The 9,622-nt window shown below is 39.2% G+C and overlaps 1 pseudogene; it reads right to left on the bottom strand.

Annotated features, from left to right (window-relative positions):
- Window positions 1-6,388: 6,388 nt before the first annotated feature.
- Window positions 6,389-6,735, bottom strand: LOC123610375 (annotated as a pseudogene).
- Between the last annotated feature and the right edge of the window lie 2,887 nt (window positions 6,736-9,622).

The following is a 9,622-nucleotide window of genomic DNA, read 5'->3' as shown; positions in this document are numbered from 1 at the left end:
TAAATGCTCCAAGGAAAGTTTTTAAAAGCACAATGGAATAAAACCCTTGAACCATGGCATTAGGAAAGTTAGTATGTCTTTTAGGCTGGCAATCTTCAACCGATAAAGAATTCTATGGGAAATTAACTCCACAACATTCTTTATTTTCTTGCCTCTTTTCTACTTTCTTTTGTAGCTAATATCTGGCTAGTGACTCAATTCAATAGGAAAGTTCCAGTTATGCCATATTTTGAAATAGATGTTACTCATAAAGAAAGAAATGCAATGAAGATTATAAAATGGTCATTAATCACACTGGAAAATGTAGTCTCTTCAATATAGCACTGTATTCAGAATTCACCAGAACTCTTTTAAAATTCACTTCATCATTAGGAATTCAAGGATATTTTGAAGTTGCCTAGAAGCAAATGTTCATTTTTGTGTGGAAATGTACTTTAATAATTTTCCTAAAACATAAATATCAGAACTAGGTCAGAACTTCATTTTTCAAAACAATTGCTTGTTTTCTTCCAAATGCCAAATGACATATTCAAAACTCTGAAAAAGAAATTATTTCCTCTAGTCGTTCTTATTAAAAATATTTACACATTTATATACCCTAGTTAAAAACAAAAATCCGCATGCATATAGGCTAGAGCAGAAGAACTGTACACTGGGCAATTTTTGTGCTAAAGAAATGTTCATAAATGAAAAAAATAACCAAGTTCATGTGTGCTTTAACAAAGCTGAGATGCATCCTCACCACTCTAGAAACAATCAAACCAAAACTCTTTGGGATGCAGAGTTCTAAATATATCTGTCAAGTCCATCTGATCCAATGTCTCATTCAGGGCCCTTGTTTCTTTATTGACCATGTGTCTAGATGATCTTATCGATAAGGTTGCTTATGTTTGTGAGTAATTGTTTTATATATTTGGGGGCTCTGGTATTCGGCGCATAGACATTTATGATTGTTAGCTCTTCCTGATGGATAGACCCTGTAATGATTATATAATGCCCTTCTTCATCTCTTGTTACAGCCTTTAATTGAAAGTCTAGTTTGTCTGATATAAGTATGGCTACTCCAGCTTTCTTTTGGTTTCCAGTAGCATGATAAATAGTTCTCCATCCCCTCACTCTCAATCTAAAGGTGTCCTCAGGTCTAAAATGAGTCTCTTGTAGACAGCAAATAGATGGGTCTTGTTTTTTTATCCATTCTGATACCCTATGTCTTTTGGTTGGCGCATTTAATCCATTTACATTCAGTGTTATTATAGAAAGATATGGGTTTAGAGTCATTGTGAGGTCTGTATGTTTTATGCTTGTATTGATGTCTCTGGTACTTTGTCTCACAGGGTCCCCCTTAGGATCTCTTGTAGGGCTGGTTTAGTGGTGACAAATTCCTTCAGTTTTTGTTTGTTTGGGAAGACCTTTATCTCTCCTTCTATTCTAAATGACAGACTTGCTGGATAAAGGATCCTCGGCTGCATATTTTTGCTGTTTAGCATACTGAAAATCTCGTGCTAATCCTTTCTGGCCTGCCAAGTTTCAAAAGAGAGATCAGTCACGAGTCTTATAGGTCTCCCTTTATATGTGAGGGCACGTTTACCCCTTGCTGCTTTCAGAATTTTCTCTTTATCCTTGTATTTTGCCAGTTTCACTATGATATGTCGTGCAGAGGATCGATTCAAGTTCCGTCTGAAGGGAGTTCTCTGTGCCTCTTGGATTTCAATGTCTTTTTCCTTCCCCAGTTCAGGGAAGTTCTCAGCTATGATTTCTTCAAGTACCCCTTCAGCACCTTTCCCTCTCTCTTCCTCCTCTGGGATACCAATTATGCATATATTATTTCTTTTTAATGTATCACTTAGTTCTCTAATTTTCCCCTCATACTCCTGGATTTTTTTATCTCTCTTTTTCTCAGCTTCCTCTTTTTCCATAACTTTATCTTCTAGTTCACCTATTCTCTCCTCTGCCTCTTCAATCCGGGCCGTGGTGGTTTCCATTTTGCTTTGCATTTCGTTTAAAGCGCTTTTCAGCTCCTCGTGACTGTTCCTTAGTCCCTTGATCTCTGTAGCAAGAGATTCTCTGCTGTCCTCTATACTGTTTTCAAGCCCAGCGATTAATTTTATGACTATTATTCTAAATTCACTTTCTGTTATATTATTTAAATCCTTTTTGATCAGTTCATTAGCTGTTGTTATTTCCTGGAGATTCTTCCGAGGGGAATTCTTCTGTTTGGTCATTTTGGATAGTCCCTGGAGTGGTGAGGACCTGCAGGGCACTTCCCCTGTGCTGTGGTGTATAACTGGAGTTGGTGGGCGGGGCCGCAGTCAGTCCTGATGTCTGCCCCCGGCCCACCGCTGGGGCCACAGCCAGACTGTGTGTGCCTTCTCTTCCCCTCTCCTAGGAGCGGGATTCACTGTGGGGTGGCGTGGCCCGTCTGGGCTACTTGCACACTGCCAGGCTTGTGGTGCTGGGGATCTGGCGTATTAGCTGGGGTGGGTAGGCAAGGTGCATGGGGGCAGGAGGGGCAGGCTTAGCTCGCTTCTCCTTAGGTGATCCACTTCAGGAGGGGCCCTGTGGCAGCGGGAGGGAATCAGATCCGCTGCCGGAGGTTTGGCTCCTCCGCAGAAGCAGAGTTGGGTGTTTGCGCAGAGCGAGCAAGTTCCCTGGCAGGAACTGGTTCCCTTTGGGATTTGGGCTGGGGGATGGGCGGGGGAGATGGTGCTGGTGAGCGCCTTTGTTCCCCGCCAAGCTGAGCTCTGTCGTCCGGGGGCTCAGCAGCTCTCCCTCCCTTTGTCCTCCAGCCTTCCCGCTTTCTGAGCAGAGCTGTTAACTTATGACCTCCCAGACGCTAAGTAGCGCTTGCTGTTGGAACACAGTCCGTCCGGCCCCTCCGCTTTTGCCAGCCAGACTCGGGGGCTCTGCTTGGCCGGCGAGCCGCCCCTCCACCCCGGCTCCCTCCCGCCAGTCCGTGGAGCGCGCACCGCCTCGGCCCCTTCCTACCCTCTTCCGTGGGCCTCTCGTCTGCGCTTGGCTCCGGAGACTCCGTTCTGCTAATCCTCTGGCGGTTTTCTGGGTTATTTAGGCAGGTGTAGGTGGAATCTAAGTGATCAGCAGGACGCGCGGTGAGCCCAGCGTCCTCCTACGCCGCCATCTTCCTCCTAACTCAAACCAAAACTCTTAAGATTAACAACAGGAACAAAACCCCCAACTTCCTATGACATATCATTTAGCCTTGTGAAAGGAAGATATCCTGCTGTTTGCAACAACGTGGATCCACCACAAGAGTGTTAAGCTAAGTGAAATAAGCCAGACAGAGAAAGACAAATACCACATCGTACCCCTTTCATATGGAATCTAGAAAGAAAAAAATCAAAGTCACAGAAACAGAGTAGAAAAGTGTCTGCCAGAGACTGGGTGGGGCGCAGTGGGGGGAAATTTGGAAAGGTTAGTAAAAGGGTACACTTTCAATTATAAGGTGAATAAGGTCTGAGGATCTAATGTATTACATGGTGACTATAGTTGGTAACACTGTATTGTATAATTGAAATTTGCCAAGACAGTAGAATGGAAGTGTTCTCTCTCACAAAAACAAACATAAATACCTGAGGTGATGGAGGCATAATTAACTTGATGGAGCGATTCCTTTCACAATGTATACATATAGTAAATAATCATGATGTACTTATTAAATATCTTACAATTTTGTCAAGTATACCTTGTAGGGGTGAAAGGCCAAAATGTGCTGCCCTGAGTATGCCTCAAAATGTGCCACCTTGGCATATTGATTATTTTAAATAAAAGTTGCTTAAGAGACAGCCTGTGTAAGGACACTAAGACCCCCATCCATCCCCCTGAAAGCAGGAAATAAACTCCGTTTGTGAAAGGTATTTCTCCTGTACCATGAGATACATGTATAGAGACATCCTTGTCCCCAGAGATAGGAAATTCAGGGCCAGAAGTCCTTATAAACAACCCTTACTTTTTACTAATTTTCTATCCCAGCCCAAATTCTGTTTAGAATTCCTTGCTTTGGGGCACTTGGGTGGCTAAGTTGGTTAAGCATCCAACTCATGGTTTCGGCTCAGGTCATGATCTCATGTTTTGTGAGTTTGATCCCTGCATCCGGCTCCACACTGCTGGTGCAGAGGCTGCTTGGGATTTCTCTCTCTCTCTCTCTCTCTCTCTCTCTCCTCTCTCTCTCTCTCTCTCAATAAATAAACTTAAAAAAAAAAAAAAGAATCCCTTGCTAATCGAAGCTCACAAAGTTGAGTTATATTTTCCCTGTCAATTCCTCACAGATTTATTGTATCTTTGTCTAAAAACTATAAAGCTGCCTGACTTGGTAATTTCTTTAATTCTCAATTTCATTATTGGGTTTCTGTGCTCATGTAATAACTAATTGTGATATTTTTTCCCTCATATTAATCTGTCTCATGTAAATTTAATTATTAGTCCAGCTGGAAGAGTTTGAAGGGCCAAGAAAGAATTTTTCCTTTTCTTCAACCTCAATAAAACTAAAAAAAAAAAAAAAAAAACAAGTTGAAAGTCAAAGAACTGAAGAAACCTACATTCTGTAAGTGGAGGACAGTGAGGATATACAAAGAAGCAATGGGATAACTATAATAGACTTGAGTTAGGTAAACTAGATGCAGAATTTAGACAATTAGATAAATAGACTGCAAGGTTACTGAGCATGTCTGTGTTATTCACCACCGTATTTCCAGCCCCTGTAATGGTTTCACCCTATAGTAGGAACTCAATCAATATTTGTTGAGTCAATAAATAAAGAAATATGAATTTGTACCTTGAAGTGGTAAGCAGTATAGATCAATTGTAGCTCCTTAAGCAGCAGAGTGGCAGAATGAAATGTGTTTATAAAGGTTATTTTGGCGGTGGTTATATGAGGTGACACCAGAGGAATAATCACATGGCACCATTGACGGAACCATTTCTATGGGAGTTTGCTTGACTCAGCCATGTTTTGAACATCTCATCATCTATGCTTTCAAATGCAAGAAAATTCCAACATTACGGATACTATCAATTGAATCAATCTGACATTTATGCTTTACGATATCTTGCTGAGCTATCACAGGATTTGCATTATACATAAGCAGTGAACCAAGAAGGAAAGGCTTTGTATCCACTACATTTGGCAGCAAAGCTATATAAAACAAAGCTCTTCTACATTTGTATTAAAGTTGACATCAGTGTGCCTGTGCCTACAGAAAATGGAAGGCCAAAAAAGAAAAGGTATTTGCTCTGAATTTTATTTTATTTATTTATTTTTCACTGTTTCTAGTTTTGTTTTTTGTTTTTTGTTTTTTAATGACAGTTACAGAAAGATAATACAGGACCTCTTTCCAGAGTTCACAACCTAGATAAGAAAGCAAGAGCTATCACTTAATGGAGGCAAATTATTCCAGGAGATAAATGCCCATGAATGTGCTTTTCAAAATACAAGTCCTTATACAAATGCTTAACTAAACGCTGACTTTGCGGTGTTTCCATTATATCTGAAAGGGCTTTGAGAAATACAAAATCTTGTGATTGGGTAAAACCAGTGGTCCAGCTAGCCAAAGGTCCTTTCCAGTGGCACCAATAACCACTGGGAAAGCAGAGGTAACTGCCAAATAATTTTTAACCCATGAATTTATCCAAAGTTTGAAAATACTGTGGGAAATCTTAGGAATCCCAGCAATCAGTGAATGGGTCATCCATATACCCAGTAGACCTGCATGTGCTATGCACGGCCACTCAAAATGCCTCTCACAGTAGCAGCACTTGAGAAGTCAACAATCTCCTGGCATCTGGTTTTGCCCTGCCCTCTCCTATCTTCAGTCACTGGTGTCAAAGGACACATATCAGTAGTTGGAAAGCATTAAACTCTGATAATAAAGCAAAAATCAGAGGTAAAGGCAAATGTTTAACCAGTCACATTCAAACACAAGCTAGCGAATGAAAAATTTTAGGTTCAAAGGGCCAAATACTCTGCATTCTGGAGAAACCTCCATTTAAGTTTCTCATTCTGGTGAGTATGTTCACATTGCACTTTGCTGCCACAAACTGAATGGGTGTACATTTTTGGTGTAGATTTATCACTTGAAGATTTGAATTAAGAGACAGAGAGAAAATATTTTGTATTCATGCATTTTAAAAATATCCATCCAAGGGGGCACCTGGGTGGCTCAGTCAGTTGAGCGTCTGAGTTCATCTCATGGTTCCTGAGCTCGAGCCAAGAACTGGGATCTCTGCTGACAGCTCAGAGCCTGGAGCCTGCTTCAGATTCTTTGTCTCCGTCTCTCTCTGCCCCTCCCCTCTTTCCTCTCTCTCTCTCTCTCTCTCAAAAATAAATAAGCATTAAAAAAATAAAAATACCCATCCATGGGAAAGGAGCCAAGGGTTAGTTTCCTATGGTGGGGGGTTGGGGGGGTGGAATGTTCTCATGGAGATACTATAAAGCTATGTCAGTTCATTTCCTGTTCTTTAACAGATTCTGTGGTGCAGCTGTTGTCTTGTTCGGGTTCAGGAAGCTCATTCAGAAGTATTGCAACGTCCCCATGTGGCAGCTTGTCTGTTGCCAAGCATAGTCAATCAAATCCAAGACCCCTCCATCTCTCTGGACCTCACTGTCCATTCTCCTAAAGCTTTAATCTTGTTAAATTGGTGCCAGATCCAGTGTTGCACTCTGCTCTTGAATTTTAATCTTAAAACAAAATGAACATAAATAAAACCAAGACAAATGACAAAAATAATAAAACATAAATATTCTTCACTTTTATTATATATATGCTTGTCCACATAGAGCCTAATTTTGAAAACATCAAGAAGCAAGAGGCTTAATTTTCAAATATTTGTTTTGACAATGAAGAAAAAGTCAATATGGGGAGGCCTGGGTGGCTGTCGGTTAAGCGTCTGACTTCGACTCAGGTCATAATCTCGACGTTCGTGAGTCTGAGCCCCGAATCGGGTTCTCTGCTGTCATTGTGGACCCTGCTTCGGATCCTCTGTCTCCCTGTCTCTCTGTTCCTCCCTTGCTTGTGCACGTGCTCTCGCTCTCTCGCTCTCTCAAAATTAAACACACATTAAAATTTAAAAAAGGAAAGAATTACTTTCTACTTATTCTAGTTTTATCTCATTTTCCTATTTAATGAAAAATAGTTTTGGAGTTGTGATACTCTAGATGTCCTGAATTTATCATCGCTATTATGAGTAATACTATTGTGAATGTTATTATTATATTAGGAATTATTTTTGTCACTATGATCATGTAAAATATATATGTTATAAAATGTATAATAATAATGCATTCCATTAACATTGGTATTGGGCTTTATTTTCACATACATTATTTCATTTTCACAAAATGCATGGTCTTAGCATTGGCTTTGCCTGTCTGTGCCCACATATCACACTGCTTTTTAACCCTTTCTGACTGTTGTATGGTAAAAATGAACTTTTTCTATCTTAGGTCAGGTTTCTTGGAAATAGACTCTGAGAGAGAGAGACATGTGCTTAGGAGTTTAGGAGCTGAAAAGAAGTGAAGGAAGGAAAGGTTTAGGCAGAAGATGTTGAATAAGGATACTTAAGCACCATAAGCCACCATAAGCAAAGTGTTTGGATGGTGTACATTTTATTATCGTTCTTTTATATCAGGGAATCTGCTAATCAGAAATACTAGATGACGCCAGGTCACCCAGTCATTATAGAACTAGTCTTTCTTGTCCTATTTATTTTCCTCCACCATACTGCTATGCTTCTAGCTGCTTTGCTTTCACTAGGGACGTCTTTCTTTAATCTCCGGACAAAATTAAAATTTATCACTTAAATATTGAACGTGTCCAAATTCATTATTGACCTTATTGAGAATAGAACATTTGTCTAAGCTTACAGGATGGAATTCTACTTTATTTTCAACTTGGTTACAGAGGATCTATATTCGATAACTTAATTATCTTGCATAAATAGATACAGTGTACTACAGCCCGATCCTTTTTCTCACTTTTGCAATAAAAGGAAATTTAGAAGCCAAAAGGATCAACTGCATAATTTTTAAGAGTTTTTCGGGAACCCATGTTTTTAATCTACCTATCTCTCTAAGCTTTTGCATAGATACTTCTGTGCTTTCCTAACCAATAATAAATTCAGCAAGTTAATGTTCAATAAATAATGTGCTACTCTATAGAGAAGCTCTTTCCCTCCCTCTTTTTCCATCTGAGTAATTAATACTGTTACCCAATATTAGCTCCTAACACAAGGATTTCAAAAGGTATTGTCTGCTATAGAATAGAATTGTCACTCTTAAGTATTGGAGTTGAATCACTATATGGTAGTAAAATATGACAAAAAATTAGCTTCTACCTAAGGAATAAACTTCCTTTCCCTGAAATAACAAAAATAACATAAACATCATGAGCTAAATTATTAAATTATCATAGAGTTATGTCTGAGACAGGAGAAAATCATTCTAAAAGTATGAAAGTACTCTAGCAAGAATTGACTAAAACCTCATTAAAGTAATTAACATAATTAAGAAAAAGTATATTTCTTTAATGAGGACTCTGCTTGAATCTGGAAACATCAGGAAGTCATATTTCGCACATTCTTATTTAAGCACCAAGATACTTGCTGTCTTAATAAGCAGGAAAATCTTTATTTTGGATGTGAATGAATCAGGTTGTCTTAGTAGAATGATGCTTTTACCCATTCAGATCACAGTGACTTTCCTTTTTTCTGATTCTGTGCTTACCAAACACATTTCTGATTATAATTTGACTTTTAGACTAGCACATGTACAGATAGCATCTTAGTCATATTTGGGCCTTTAGTATAGCTTGCTCAAGGAGAGAAAATGTGCTGATCTACCTTTGAGTTCAGGCATTAAACATCTGTCTCTGGGGGCTTGGTTAATATGAGCCAGCTCTCATGAGACAAGTCTATTCTTAGTGTGTTGATACATCCAATCCTTATGTTTGCCAAGGCTAAGGAACTGACTACAGGCAGCTGCAGTGAACACTCAGAAATGATGAGGACAGATGAGGCATCCTGGAGAGAGCCAACGCCTTTCTTGCTACTCATGTGCCCAAGGCAACTTTTATTTTAACTTCAGTATCGAGCATTTACTATGTATTCAAAATCAGGATAATAGCTCTTGAGAATTCACAGTTAGAAAACTTGAAACTTTTTCCAAGGAACTGAAAAACTCATTTATGAAATAATTTTATTCTTGTTCTGATAAAGGCAATAACTGAGAATTCTAAGTGTGAAGGACCACACTGTGTTAAAACTACAATATCATCATGAGAGGAAAAGCATTCCAATTCCTTTATTTTACATCCATATGTGGGAAGAAAGATTTTCCCATTTTATTTCCCTACATTGTCCAGAGTCATTATTTTAAATCATATTTGCTAAGACCGATGTTCAAAAAACCTTTAAAATGGCCTCTTCTGTTCCACTAGAACAAAATGCATTATCTTAACATGGGCTTTGCCTAACTGTCTGTGTCCACATAAGAAACTGCTCTAACCCTTTCTTTCATATGGTAAAAATGAACTTTTTCCTATCTTGGGTCAGGTTTCTTGGAAATAGACTCTGAGAGAGAGAGAGATACATGTGCTTAGGAGTTTTATTGGAG

The sequence above is a fragment of the Leopardus geoffroyi genome, chromosome C2, assembly GCF_018350155.1.
Source record: "Leopardus geoffroyi isolate Oge1 chromosome C2, O.geoffroyi_Oge1_pat1.0, whole genome shotgun sequence".
In the NCBI taxonomy this organism is placed as follows: Eukaryota; Metazoa; Chordata; class Mammalia; order Carnivora; family Felidae; genus Leopardus; species Leopardus geoffroyi.
This window is presented reverse-complemented; position numbering and strand designations above follow the sequence as displayed.